The sequence below is a fragment of the Caretta caretta genome, chromosome 2 (genome assembly GCF_965140235.1).
Source record: "Caretta caretta isolate rCarCar2 chromosome 2, rCarCar1.hap1, whole genome shotgun sequence".
Classification (NCBI taxonomy): domain Eukaryota; kingdom Metazoa; phylum Chordata; order Testudines; family Cheloniidae; genus Caretta; species Caretta caretta.
In genome coordinates this window covers 79,554,393-79,570,157 of record NC_134207.1, presented here as the reverse complement: position 1 = coordinate 79,570,157, position 15,765 = coordinate 79,554,393, and positions in this window count along the sequence as shown.

Here is a 15,765-nt window from a genome sequence, read left to right as displayed (position 1 = left end):
GAGGGGCTGCAGTGGCAGTCTGTGCTCCAGCTGCCTTTGCTGCAGCTCAACCATACACTGGAGCATACTGGTTTGGTCCTGCAGCAGCCTCAGCATTGAATCCTGCCTCCTCTCATCACACTGCCGCCACCTTTGAGCTTCAGCCCTGTCTTCAGCCCGCCACTTACTCTCTTCAGCCCGCCACTTACTCTCTTCAGCCCTCCACCTCTCCTCCCGGTCATTTTGTGCTTTCCTGCACTCTGACATTATTTGCCTCCACGCATTCGTCTGTGCTCTGTCAGTGTGGGAGGACAGCATGAGCTCGGAGAACATTTCATCGCGAGTGCGTTTTTTTTTCTTTCTAAGCTTCACTAGCCTCTGGGAAGGAGAAGATCCTGTGATCATTGAAACACATGCAGCTGGTGGAGAAAAAAAAAGGGACAGCGGTATTTAAAAAGACACATTTTATAAAACAGTCGCTACACTCTTTCAGGGTAAACCTTGCTGTTAACATTACATACATAGCACATGTGCTTTCGTTACAAGGTCGCATTTTGCCTCCTCTCACCGCGTGAACGGATTTTGGTTGAATGCCAGCAAACATACACTGCAATGCTTTGTTCTACAGTGATTCCCGAGTACGTGTTACTGGCCTGGAGTGGTAAAGTGTCCTACCATGAAGGACGAAATAAGGCTGCCCTCCCCAGAAACCTTTTGCAAAGGCAGAACCGCAAATGCCAGGGCAAAGTAATCCTTTCACATGCTTGCTTTTAAACCATGTATAGCATTTTAAAAGGTACACTCACCAGAGGTCCCTTCTCCGCCTGCTTAGTCCAGGAGGCAGCCTTGGGTGGGTTCAGGGGGTACTGGCTCCAGGCCTAGGGTGAGAAACAGTTCCTGGCTGTCAGGAAAACCGGTTTCTCCGCTTGCTTGCTGTGAGCTATCTACAACCTCCTCATCATCATCTTCTTCGTCCCCAAAACCTACTTCCGTATTGCCTCCATCTCCATTGAAGGAGTCAAACAACACGGCTGGGGTAGTGGTGGCTGAACCCCCTAAAATGGCATGCAGCTCATCATAGAAGCGGCATGTTTGGGGCTCTGACCCAGAGCGGCTGTTCGCCTCTCTGGTTTTCTGGTAGGCTTGCCTCAGCTCCTTCAGTTTCACGCGGCACTGCTTTGGGTCCCTGTTATGGCCTCTGTCCTTCATGCCCTGGGAGATTTTCACAAAGGTTTTGGCATTTCGAAAACTGGAACGGAGTTCTGATAGCACGGATTCCTCTCCCCAAACAGCGATCAGATCCCGTACCTCCCATTCGGTCCATGCTGGAGCTCTTTTGCGATTCTGGGACTCCATCATGGTCACCTGTGCTGATGAGCTCTGCATGGTCACCTGCAGCTTGCCACGCTGGCCAAACAGGAAATGAGATTCAAAAGTTCGCGGTTCTTTTCCTGTCTACCTGGCCAGTGCATCTGAGTTGAGAGCGCTGTCCAGAGCGGTCATAATGGAGCACTCTGGGATAGCTCCCGGAGGCCAATACCATCGAATTGTGTCCACAGTACCCCAAATTCGAGCCGGCAACGTCCATTTAAGCGCTAATCCACTTGTCAGGGGTGGAGTAAGGAAATCGATTTTAAGAGCCCTTTAAGTCGAAATAAAGGGCTTCATTGTGTGGACGGGTGCAGGTTTAAATCGATTTAACGCTGCTAAATTCGACCTAAAGTCCTAGTGTAGACCAGGGCTTAGGGTCTCACTCACTGGGGTAAGCCCCTTGGCTTCTCTGCCTCCTGGGACTGAACTTCAGCGTTTCAGTGCCCCTGGTTCACACTGTGAGTCCCCCTCAGTGAATCCACCCAAACTGGACACCTGGGGGAGACTTACATGCCCAAAGGGAGCAATGCACCTCTGACTCAATCTGGAGTGACTCTCAGCCAGCATTGTAAAACAGAAGGATTTATGAGTTGTCTGGAACACAGCGTAGAAAGACCTTAGGTCAGGAATGAAAATGGAAAAGTTACAGCAAACTCCATTTGGGTGAACCCTGAGCTCAGAGGCCCACTCCTCTGACCCATCCTGAGTCCCAGTCCAGCAGCCGATACTGTACCATTCCCCTGGCCCCTCTCAGTCTTTGTTCTTCTTCTCGGGTGACCAGAGTCACCTGGTCATTCCCCTTAGCTCTTTGTTCTCCCGCTGGCCAAAACTGACTGGCTTCCTAGAGAGGGTGGGCCCCAGAGTCATCAGCTGCTGGGTTACAAAATGTATAGGCCATGGCCTGGGCCCAGGCAGTGAGGCAACCATCACACCTGGATTGTTACAAAGAATAAACCACCTTGTTCTCACCACCTTGTTAAACATGCAGCACAGAGGGGAAACTGAGGCACTGTCAAGGTTCCTTCCCCACTCTGAACTCTAGGGTATAGATGTGGGGACCTGCATGAAAGACCCCCTAAGCTTATTCTTACCAGCTTAGGTTAAAAACTTCCTCAAGGTACAAACTTTGCCTTGTCCTTGAACCCTATGCTGCCACCACCACACGTATTAAACAAAGAACAGGGAAAGAGCCCACTTGGAGATGTCTTCCCCACAAAATATCCCCCCAAGCCCTACACCCCCTTTCCTGGGGAAGGCTTGATAAAAATCCTCACCAATTTGCATAGGTGAACACAGACCCAAACCCTTGGATCTTAAGAACAATGAAAAAACAATCAGGTTCTTAAAAGAAGAATTTCAATTAAAGAAAAAGTAAAAGAATCACCTCTGAAAAATCAGGATGGTAAATACCTTACAGGGTAACCAGATTCAAAACATAGAGAATCCCTCTAGGCAAAACCTTAAGTTACAAAAAGACACAAAAATAGGAATATACATTCCATTCAGCACAACCTATTTTACCAGCCATTTAACAAAAGGAATCTAACGCATGTCTAGCTAGATTACTTACTAACTTAACAGAAGTTCTGACCTGCATTCCTGATCTGTTCCTGGCAAAAGCATCACACAGACAGACAGACCCTTTGCCCCCCCACCCCCCCAGCTTTGAAAGTATCTTGTCTCCTCATTTGTCATTTTGGTCAGGTGCCAGCGAGGTTACCTTAGCTTCTTAACCCTTTACAGGTGAAAGGGTTTTGCCTCTGGCCAGGAGGGATTTTATAATTCGGTATGCAAAAAGGTGGTTACCCTTCCCTTTATTTTTATGACAGGCACACACAATATTCTTATGAAATATTATGAAAAAAATCCCACTTTGTCACAATGGGCACCTGCTTCTTGATTTCAAATGGGGCTTAATCTGGTAGGTGAGGCACTAACGTGCATGCCCAGAGGCAGAAACTTAAGCGCCTAGGGAATATTTACTTTGAAAAACTTCAACACCAAGTGAATTTAGGTGCATACAGGGTTCAGCGGGAGTTTGGGGCATTTTGGCACCTAAATCTTGGTTTAAGCACTTAAGTAGCTTTGTGGATTCCACGCGATATGCTGCATGATACCCCTTATCCTGTTCAGACTGCAGAGTCACACATACAGTACTGAAGTAGTGGGCAACTACCTAACACAGTGGTATTGAAAGACAACTAGGTTTTCACCTGCTTTTCATCAACAATACATTTTACAATAGCTAGGCTTATTTCACATCAGTTCACATGATTCTTGATTCCATTTCTAAGCAGGAAGATTAAGTGATGTTTAAATACCTTGGACCAAACTGATTCTCGGATTGTATCATGCCATGCTGTCAACTTCACTGGAATTGCACAAGAGTAATGCAGATCTGATTTAGCCTCCCTCTCCTTACTCCCCAAGATTTTAATTGAGGAGCTAAAGAAGCTAAGAAACATAAAATTAAAATCTAGGTTTTGCTGTACATGCAAATCAGAAACATTAAAGGTAGGGAACGTTTTTAAGTACAGGACTAGATGCTGATATTTCTTCATAGAGTATGGTAGTTATTGGCAACTGATAATATGTGCTCTGTGGTGACACTATAATTAGTATTCTCTCGACGCTTGTGTTTCATACCGAGTCATAAAACCTTGCTCTGAACTGTAACTTGGCATCCAGATCTCAGCACAGCAGTCATTTTTTTGTTTTGTTTTCAATTTCAAAAAGTCCATTCAGCCATTTTATAGCAGGGAAAAAATAAAATCTGAGTTAGAATTTTCCAGACCCTTAGTTTCACTCTTATACAACTCATCTGAACCGAATGTTAGCCCTCACAAATGTGACAGATTGATAGCATTTGCTTGGCATTAGATGGCGTAGATCACAACACCCAGATGACAGGCACTGAGCGAGTTTCCCTATCCTAGCACTGCCAAAGCAGCTGCCTCATGACCTGCAGCTCTCCTGCCTTTCTATTTTGATCCTTTCCTGAAGAGAAATTCTCTTTCCAAACCATGTGGCAGTTTTGTTACCTACAGCTGTCCTCCAGGGGTTAAACTGAAGCCAACAAATTTATATCCATTTGTGACATGAATTGAACCATGGTGTCCAAAGGTGAAAAACTAGTACACCTGTAGGCCCTCATCCTGCAAACTAATCCAACATTATAGATCTTATATCTGTGCTGGTAGAAGTCAGTTTGGCTCATCATGGGTGCAGGGGACCCACGTGGATCAGAATGCAGTAGGGTGACCAGATGATCCGATTTTATAAGGACAGTCCCGATTTTTGGGTCTTTTTCTTATATTGGCTCCTATTACCCCGTCCCGATTTTTCATACTTCCTGTCTGGTCACCCTAGAATGCAGTATTTATGGCCTAGAAGTGATAAGCAGAATCTGTCCCTAGCCCACTGCGCAAACCCTTCAGGTTTTCTGTTTTAAAACCCAGGTTTTGAGGCATTTGCTCCAACCATATGATCTATATTTAATCACTTCTGCTATTTTGCAAAAGTAAAATTAGAAATGACTAATATGCTGAACTTTAGAATTTGCCCAATGTGTATGCACAGTCGGTTTCTTCCATGAAGCTTAATAGGAATTTTTTCTAGTACAGTCACACGTCGTAATTACATGTGCTTATCTAATTTAATTTATACTAAATAGATAATGCAACCTATTTTCAATAATTACTTTCCTTAATAAGCAGTTGAAAATTATTTAAAAAAAACATTATTGAGAAAATTCACAAAGCACAAATTATATTAAGAGTCTATAAAGATAGACAGAAAGGTCCATTCTGCATGAGCAAACATTAGGGTGAGATTTTCCAAGAGCACTCAGCGTTGGCTTAACTCTGCTCCCCAAACTGGAAACCCCCGTCTTGAAGGTCCATTGCATTTCTCGCATGTCAGAAGAGTTTGGAGCAAAAAGTTCCTTCCAGCCACTCTCCTGCAGCATGCTACACAACAGTTATCCTCACCACTGTCTTGTTCACCCAACTGGTGGCTTCATTTCAGTGGCACTGAACAGATCTGGATCTTGTGTATGCCAGGCACTGGAATAAATGGCAATGATTCTTATCAGCTGTGGTAGAATAATCATTATCATTATGATTCCAAAATTAGGTTCCACATTAATATTTTTCCTGTGGTGTCCTTAATATTAAACCACAGAGGTTTAATCTGCAACTATAATTTTTCTTGTTTTGGTGGACTTCTTTTATAGCTTTAACGTTCTTTTAATAGATAATGCTTTGGGTACCTGAAACTGTGAGCATGTATTGTAAACCTTTAAAAAAAAAAAAAAAAAGCATTCTGATTGGCAATGGGAAAAGATGATTTAGGTCCCAAGGAAGGCTTGGGTTTTTTGACCAGAAGCCGTTTCTGCATTCAGATACTGTGCTGATTACCAAACCTGCTAAACCAAAGCCATAATTTCTATTTTTAGATTGCATGGCTTCTGTGCGAACACTTTTCCCTGCGCCATAGAACTAATTACCGTCCTATGCACCATTTTGCACACCTTCCATTTAAATCAAAGGTTATGTTTATTCAGCAATTCTTTCTAAATGAGCACAATGCTAAGAGATTCATGCCCTCTGCCTAATTGTAACGCATGGAAACCTTCAGTTTATCTACCTCCATATTTTAAAGAGTTAATTTCCATTTTGACTGTGCCTTATTAATAGGTTACTGGCAGCTTACAAACACTCCAAGGCTTTTCAGAACACGGTTTGAGAAAATGCTTAATTATGCAGTGTTATAGACTGCGATGCCCTCCTTTTTCATGGTTTTCAAAATACTTGCTTGCTGTCATGTAGCTTCAACAGTTTGGTGAACACAGGAACGTTTTCTCCCTTTTTTAAGGAGCCTTTGATTTGTTATTTAGGTCATATTACAAGGTGCAACTATGCCACTCACACAGTTATGCTGCCCTGTTGCTCTGAAGCTGCAAGATTGTTCAATAGCGTGTTGAATACTCAACACCTGTTTTTTAAAGTTAGTTTAGTATTTGTGCAGAGTGCCCAGGGCCGTCCTTACCCATACACAAAGTACGCAGCTGCGTAGGGCACCAAATTTCCTGCGGCCCTGCACGGCTCCGCGCTGCTCCAGTCCCTGCTCTGGCTCTTCTCCAGGCCCCCGCCCCAGCCCCAGCCCCCGCCCCCGCCCCGACTCCCCTGAAGACTGCAGCCAGGTCAGACCCTGCACTCCCCGCGTGGTAAGTGGAGCGACCTGGCCCCAGCCTGCTCCGCTCCCCTGGCTCCCAGGCTTGCGGGGAACCGCCCCCCAGCACTCTCCGGTGGCGCGGCTGGGAGCCAGGGGGGTGGAGCAGGCTGGAGCCGGGTCACTCCATTTCCCGCTGGAAGTGGCCAGCCCCGCGGAGGCCTGGGGCGGGGCCCCCCCAGCGACCCCCGCGGAGGCCTGGGGCCACGGGGCAGCTGTGTAGGGCACCAAAATAGCTAGGGACGGCCCTGAAAGTGCCAGAGTATCATTCCCAGAGACTAACAGATTTTTAAGGCCAGAAGGGACCACTATGACCATCTGCTGTGACCCCATGTATAATACAGGCCATAGCACTTCACCCAGTAATTTCTTCAGTGGAGAGAATTTTTCTTCCCTATTACAAAAGGACAGGGAAGTGACAAGCTACTGTCTTCCATGCCGTCTAACTAATGTATCTCAAGGATCTTTTAAAGAGACAACATCTAGGTAGCTACCATATGGAAGCAGTCCATGAAATCGATGTTGATCATGCCAAGTGAATACTGTAAGAAGAGTCTGAGAATAGCTATTTGGATTTTTAATGAATTTAGTTAGGACCACTTTCCTGTCATCTTTCTGTGAATATTGCAGTGGATGACGTGACGGGGAATGCGTGCATTGCACAGGTACAGCAGAAGAATCACAGAAGAGGACTTTTGATTTCATAATTGCAAAAATTCACAGTGGAAACCTGATTATAATCCGTATGACTCACCTGGCTAGAACATCATGGAACATACATATCCAAGCACAACAGGACACATTTCAAACATTTCCAGTGTTGACCAGTAAGTATCTGCTGAAATTGTTCTGAAATAAGGTTTGAATATCATGTAAATTCAACTACACTGTGATGTGTTCACAGGCAGTTCAGAAACAGAAAAAGATGCAACAATCTTAGACAAAAAGATACAAATATCTTAACAACAAGCTGGCCTATGTAGCCGTTCAGGGCAGCAAGGTGGAAAAAGACACCCTCTTACTCCCCTTTGTGGCTTATCTGCATCAAGGGACCCAGAGTGGCTGCCCAGAGACCTGCAGGGGGATCTGCAGGCAGGGTTAGGGAGTTTCTAGAGCCCTGGCTCTGCCCCTCTCCCCCAAACCTGTCAGCAAGCACAACTGAGCTATCATGAGAGGAAACTTTCAGAGGTGGGCTAGGAAATGGCTGGCACAGCTTGCTTAAGCCTTGCTCCATAGGGGAAGTGAGGAAACTCTGAGCTACAATTCAGTACCTGCTCTGCTCCTGGGGTAGGACAACTACATGCTGCCCCTTACTTAAAGCAGATTGCAAAGTCTAGTCAGGTCTAGCCTAGCCCAGAGTAAGTAATTCAATACAAATTGTTCATCCAGCTCCATAACGGAAAGGTACCAGTTATTTCCCATTATCACTTCTCTATAAAGATTTTGCATACTGATTTGTAATTATACTTTCTGTAGTGACTTCCACCCCGATTTTCAGAGTGGTCTAAAAACATTAATAAATTTAGCTTCACAACAAAAGTGTGAGGCAGGCAAAATCCCATTTTACAGGTGGGAAAACAGAGGCACATGAATGTTAAGTGACTTGCCCAGTGACACACAGGAAATCAATGGCATGAGTGTGTGTCTACTACTTCCTTAATATGAAGAAAGAAGATGGGCAAGAGGAGGGCTAGAAAGGTTCAAGGCAGAAGGTCTACAGTGCAGCAATCCCTCCTCGTCCCCTCACCCCCACCCCCACTGAGAGAAATGCTTTATGGATAACTTTTTTCAGCACTAGAATAAAATTCCTTTTTGAATAATAGAAGAAAGCAACTTTTTCTGTGATTCTTAGCTATTGTCACAGGAGAGTGACAGAGCAGATTATACAACCTAATGCTGCTCACCCCCAGTTTTGTGAGTTAACAACAAAGCGAGCCTTCCTCTCCCCACAGCTGTCAGATGGTGATAATTTCTGGCCACATCTGACCAGGGTGGATTTGAATCAATGAACTATAGGGGGAAAGCTTGATGGTATATCCTATTACTAAACCCTCTGAATCATCCATTCCTCCCGAGGCTCAACTTTTTGAATATTTTCTTCATGAATGAACATCAGCTTAATTCCCCACAAAAGCTTCTTTTAGTATAAGAGCATAGTGAAAAATGACTAAGTTCAAACCATCTTGGATAACCAACATAATGAGCCTGTGCTGCAATGGTTCACAAGTCCATCATTTGAATAATGAGTAACAGCACAGTCTAAAGAGGGGAGTTTACCTTGAAACCAAGTCAGAAAACAACAGGCTAATAACAAAAGTCCATATGAATGCGAGATGATTTTGGAAACAGAACAGAGAATAGAAAAACCAAGCAACAGAAATGGCTATGAAGAACAAGAGCTGAATCTCATGGCATACTCAGTTACAAAGAGCACCATTGCTAGGAATGGCAAGTAGCCAACAACACTGATTGTGATCAGGATTGAGTAAGCTAATAAATCCAAACTTGGACCAAGTTAGTATTTTAATAATAGGATGAAGCTGCAGAATTCATATCCAGATCTCAAACCCTTCAGAAGTATGGGATGCTTAGGTCCCGGGTTTCAGTATGGTGCCTTGGGGACGATGCCATGACAGATGTGTGAGATCTCTGCTGAGCATTCCCTGTATCAAACACAGAGTGAGGTTTGTATAATGCAAACCAAAGTTCACATTAACGTGAACCAGGTTCCAGTTGGGTAGATGACTTGACTGTTTGCTTGAGGAACTTACTACTGGTTGTAGAGATTTTGAGATAGACGACTGGTCTCAGTTGTGTTGCAGTGAGGGGGGGTCACACACCACAGATGCCACCTAGTGGTTAAACAGCTCATGGCAGGTTCTCTCCTGTTACCCTCCGACTGACAGCCACTCTGATCTCACGGTGGTCTGCCCCTTCTGAGACTCAGCTCTCCAGGCCGGTTACACATTTTATGTCCAGCCCTTTCAGAGTATATAAAAAGTCCAGCAGGGGTAGCCCTCTGGATTAGGCAAGGAGCTTCAGGTCTTCCCCCCAGGTTGGGTTGGGAGGGAAGCATAATTTTGCCCATAATATACAAACTCTGCACCATACGGAAGGGGTTAAGCAGCTGCTCTGGGGTCAGGCAGCCCTACCCTGCCGCACCTGCAAAGCATGCATGGCTTAGAGGAGGCGCTCAAAAGGAAAGCAGCCCAGCTCAGGAGAAGAGCAGATAGTGGAGGTGAACTGAGCTGTACTCTGAGAAGGCGCACTGCGGGAGCTACTGTGCTCTAGCTGTAGCAATGTTGCTGAACTAAAAGGGAAGAGACTTGTGAGTCTCAGAAGGTCTGAGACTTTATCTTTGATTCCAAGTACTTTGCCTATTGGGAAAGAGGAGTCTGCCAGGAAGGCAGCAAAATAGGGGTACAGGACTTAGCATCTTACAATGGGCCCTGGACTCGAATCCAGGAGAGAGGGTGGACCAGGTTCGCCTACCAACTCCTAGGGGGGTGCCAAAGACAGAAGCTGACCCCTGGTAGGGGGAGTTGTCTAGGAGAAAGAAAGCCTCGAGGACAGATGAGTCAAATGGCAATATTATAGACTATAATAGTTAACTGTGCTTTTCAACATAAAACTTCCTAACTTTAGAACAAAAGACAGCTGAAGATCCAGAAGATTTTTTATTTATTTATTTAGATCTCTTTGTTATGGGTTGTCAAATGACAACTCAAATCCCACCTGTGGCCAGCAGTCAGCAGGGTACAGCACCTGATGTCTCTTAAGGTTTTTGCTTGGGCTCCTTTGGTAACAAGAATTTACTGCATTCAACACACTTTATCTGGTGCAGTGGGACGAGTCTGCAGGCTACTGTCTTCACAAAGAAAGAGAATCTCTAGTTACTATTTCTCTGTTTCTTTTTTCATCTCTTTTTTTTTTCTTTATTCCTATCTCAAGGGCTTCTTTCACTTGGTCTTCCTGACACTTGCACTTTCACCTCTTAGTTCCTCTCTCCTCGGTTGTTCATCTTTTTAAGCAAAACATATTGTCTAGGTGGTACGAGAGCTGGTTTTTGGAACTTTAGTGAAAGCCTTTTTTCCCTCCCAGGACTTGTCCCATCTCCCAGTCTGAGGTTTTTCTGCACAGCCCTTGTCTGTTTTTTTCCTTTCTTTCACCTCATCGAAGGCTTAGCTCTTCAAAGTAGATTTTCCTCTCAGCCCCTGCAGCAAGAAAGATGCAGAACTATGCTACAGCTTTATTTTATTTATCTCTTACAGCTGTAATAGAGAATATTCCTTTGCTATTACAGCAGATTGATTGTCTACACTTCAAACCAAACTAGTAAATCACAAAAAATAGTGGCGTTAAACACATCAAATAGCTTCGTACGGCATTTATGCCATCCTGTGTCTTTTCTCTTTTCGTATGACCCTGTTTATTCTCGGTCACTGGTCCCTCAGCATTTTACAGTGAAAGGCAGATAGATATTATAGGTTCTTTGCAGATAGAGCACCCCTAACTGCAAGTTGTCTCACACTGGAAATTCTGTAGTATTTGCAGTGTCTTAAAAATGTAGGGGTCTCAGATGGGGAAAATTGAGATAGCTCTGTTGATTTCAATGGAGCTAGGCTGCTTTACAGGTGCTGAAGATCTGCCTGAGCAGCTTGGTCAATGGATAGGTGAAAAACATCACAACTGCCCTCTCTTCCCCACATCTGGGTAGGCTAGCACTGATGATAGTAGTAATGGTCCCTTCCCATGTGCTGCCTAACTCCCTGCAGCCAAATAGCTGCCTGTGTGCTCTGTGTAGCCCACTAGTCAGCGCATGTTATGCATTCCCCTCTGTGAGTGATCCACAGAGCATATGATGTGTTGCAGTCCCCAGTTATGCATGTGTAAGCAGGGTCTGAATGAACTCTCCCCAACAGCAAGCTGGGAAGGGGAGAGACTTCAGGAGCAAACTGTATTTATATGAACAAACGTACTCTGCTTATCCAGCAGATAGAGCGGTGTTTCTCAAAGTGATCAACTTTGGCTGGTGTTGGGTTACAATCACCTTAGTACTGAATGCAGGGGTAGGGAAATGCTGTCATCAGTGTTGTTGTCTTTACTGTATGAATAAAGGGACCTGTCCCATATGAGGGGGGTTACCCTCAGCTGAAAGGATCTCGTTAAACCAGGAGCTCGAATGCCAGACCCCTGTAAAAGTAAGAGGGATGGAGACAGGTGTCCCAGCCAGGAGGTGTGGACCCTCCCTAAGGATCCCTGGTCTGGTTTAACCTGTTCCTCCCTACTGCTCAATGATAGAGGTAAATAGGCTTCATTAGGAGACTTTTGTTATGTTACGTTCTCAATGAGAGCTGAAATCACTTGTGACGGGGTAGCATTTCTGCCCAGCCTGCTGAGAGCTTAAAAAAAAATCACTAAGAGACTGACTTACAGAGGTCACAGCAGAAAGGCAGGTGGTAGCAGGAGGTGACTGACGGGTGGCTGGCGAATGTGGCAAGCAGTTGGCTGGAGGTAGGCAATGAGGAACAGTGGCTGGCAGGGCAGCCAGGCAGCGAGGAACAGCGGCTGGCAGGGTGGCCAGGCAGTGAGGAACAGCAGCTGGCGAGGCGGCCAGCCAGAGCAAGTGCTCAGATGGTGGAGCAAGCCAGGTGTCTTCTTCCCCGCGTGGGAGGTGAACTCACACAGATCCACTTCTGAACTCTGAGTCCTCACTGACCAAGGACAACCACTGTGAGTGGGGTATGGTGAGGGAGCAGAGAGGGGCACAGAAAAAGAACTTTTGGTTGTAGAACTCAAGAACATGAGGCAGAAGACACTGCCTCACGCACTCTGGGGTGGGTGTCCTGCTCATGGTTTTATGATTATGAATCCTGCTTGTGGCATTTTCCCCAATTAATGTTGGGTGACTTCCCACTTTTCATTAAAAGTTTCTTTTCTACACTCAGACTCTGCTTGCGAGTGGGGAAGTATTGCCTCTCAGAGGCACCCAGGGGTGGTGTGTAATTTTCCTAGGTTACTGGATGGGGGCTTGAGCCTGTTCTGTATTGTATTGTTGAAAAGGAACCCCTAGACATTGAACCAGGCCCTGGTTGCTGCTGGCTCCACCTGGCAGAAGGGTTACACATGTATGGGTGTGGGGCAGCAGAGCTATCCTTTCAGTCACACATGTATGGGAGTGGCACCATCAGGTCATGTCTGAGGCACAGGGGTGGGATAATGTGAGGAAGGCTCCACGGCACTCCTCCTGTGTACGGAGAGGACTTCAGTCCACAGAGATGTCAATCCAGCACAAACTTTAAATGTACCCTTCCTGGGTGGAAGGTACTGCAGCAGCTTTTCCTCCCTTTCCATAGGTTCCCTGCAGAGGAAATGCCCTGGAGTTCTGGGTGCAGTGCCAGGGCTTGGAGGGTGTTGTGGAACAAAGGAAGCCCTGCAACAGCTCAGTCATGAGGTAATGCAGCAGACAGCTACACTGCCACCGCTGGTACTGAGCAGCTGCAGGGGGACTTAGCGGAGCTTTGACAACAGGAGAGGGGGCCTTCACGATATAGTTCCTTGCTCCACATGAGGAGGGGTCTCTTACCTACAGATTACAGAGATTCGCAGAACAAGGTGGGGGCACTAGCTCCAAACTCCAGGGTCCCCCAAACTAAAAGGAATGTTTCTTCGTTATTTTCACTGCATCCCTTTACAGAACAGTCTCTCGCCCCCCCAAGAGCTCTCAGAGTGTTGCTATTTTAGGTCTGGCAAGTGGGGACAACAAGTAAATGGGAAGGGATGGGGTGAGGAAGGATGAGTTATTGTGACCATTTCATTCAGTTCTAAATACACATGAATAATAATTGCCTCATGTACTGCAGGCATCACATAAGAAGTAAATCTTACAAAGGCAACGGGTGATCTACTTCAATGTGTAATATCTGCCTAAGAAGACATTGAGGTCTGGTCTACACGACAGACCTATGTGGGTATAATGACGTCGCTCAGGGGGTGTGAAAAATCCACACCCTGAGTGACGTCATTATACCGACCTAGCCCGCCGTGTAAACAGTGCTATGTTAACAGGAGAGCTTCTCCCGCCTCTCGGGGAGGTAGATTAACTATGCCGACGGGAGAGCTCTCAGCTACAGCCGCATAGCTGCACAGATGCAGGAGATACTGCTTGTGAAACTGATGAGGGAGGAAGAGGGGGACTACCCTCCACCTTTTGTAGCTATTCACACCCAGGCAAAGTGAGTGTAAATCAGAATGGTAGCATTTTATACTCAGTCTGCATTGGGTAAATGTCATGGGAGCTAAATGAAAGGCTGTCATTCAATTCACAGTGAGAAGTGCCAAATGTCTTAATTTTACAGAACGCAGAGTATTACTCAAGGGAAAAACACATATACACACCGTGCTACCCTTCACACCAACCTATAAGGACACTGAACAAGCAGTTACAATACAGGACCACAGAATGCACAAGGCTCTGGCCCACCATCACATGAAAACTTTTCACATCTTTAATAACTTATGAGTACGGATCTCACCAATCGATAGGCATGACTTCTTTACAAGTTTGCCCAGAGCACATTTTCCTCCCTGGTGAACTGACAGCAGTAAAAAGTATATTGTGTATAAACTACTGCATGGAGGAAATTCCATCACATCTTTGGCAACATGACCTGTGACATGTTTGGGAACAAGAAAAAATGGTATTCTTAATATTGTAACATCTTACTCCCAAATCTTCTTTGATGCTCATTACTTCCATCTTAAACACCGAATTTCAGACACAATTCAAAGAGAGTGAAGAAAATTCCCAGGCTTTTACCATTACTATTTAGAAATAAGAAACAACGTAACAGCTCTGCTACAGCAAAAAGTAATGTAAGGACAGAAAGAGGGATATTGAAATGTTATACCTCAGGTCTCTGCACAACCTTTGGTACTCTCCCTCAGTAATCAAAACCAGCAATCTGACCTGAAAAAATGACTGACTGAAGTTGCAACAAGATTTGTCTCTTCTGTATTCAAACCAGTGTTATACCACATATGAGTAAATCCCCACAAAACACATGTAACAGAGCAGAGACAGAAGGAAAAGGGAGAACGAGAGGAAAAATCTTCTTCATTGTGCTCGACTTTTCCTTTTGGTTTCTTAGCAATGTGATTTTGGCAGTGATGATCCTGTTGGTCTCAAAGCTCTCTGCACTTTGCAGAAAGAGATGCAGCTCTTGGGTCATGGTAGCATAAAGGTAATACTTGTACTGTTGTTTGGGTTTTTTACACTGTGTGAGAGGCTAAGGCCCCAAAGTATTCTAACAGCCTGTTCAACTAGTTACTATTATTACTAGTATTAATAAGAATTTTCTTAATCTTGCTAGGCAAGGATCTTTCTGGCCTGCACAGAAAGGCTAAAATACATAGCACAATTGCTACCATGTAGTTTATGTACCTGTATTACCCATAAAACAAAAGGGATGATAGCAAGTAATTCATGAATAAGGTTGAAGTCCTGGCCTCTCTGACTAGAAAACTTCCCCTGGCTTCATCTCAAGTTTCCAGTTATATAAATCAGAGTTAATTACAGGTATCAAAAATGAGAATTGTACTGTAGCTGTGTGATTAGTGTACTTGTGTTATGAGGTGTGTCCATTTCAAATGCTGTGGTTGTTGTTACCGGAAGTCGTTATTAATGGAGTTTAAACTTGATATGCAAAGCATGGCATATATAAGGGCTACGCTGTGCTCCTGTATCCTCCAAAACTTTACTGCATGCACAACTGAGAGGGAAAGGCAGGTGGTGGTGGAGAACCACCAGGATTTAACATAGGCAGCAAGGTCCCTTTTACGGTAGCGGCCAGTCCTGCTTCCATAGAAATCAATGGGAACTTTCCCATTGTCTTCAAAGAATGCTAAATCATGGCACTTAATGAGGAGATGGGGATTATGACATTTAGGCAAGGGAGGAGAAGAGGTTTTCCTGCAGGGAGGGGATTCCACCCAATTCCCTCCTGCTCCATTTGTCTGAACTGATTCCATAGTCGGGAACTTCATATCTAGCCTCTACCTCAGCAGGCGAAGCAACTGTTGGGGAAGACATCTGAGGTAAGGAGAGTTGTCTCATTATAATCTCATCCAGCACTGGCTCAAAGGGAATCTGATTTATGGCCCAGCTTGAAACCCAGCTGCAAA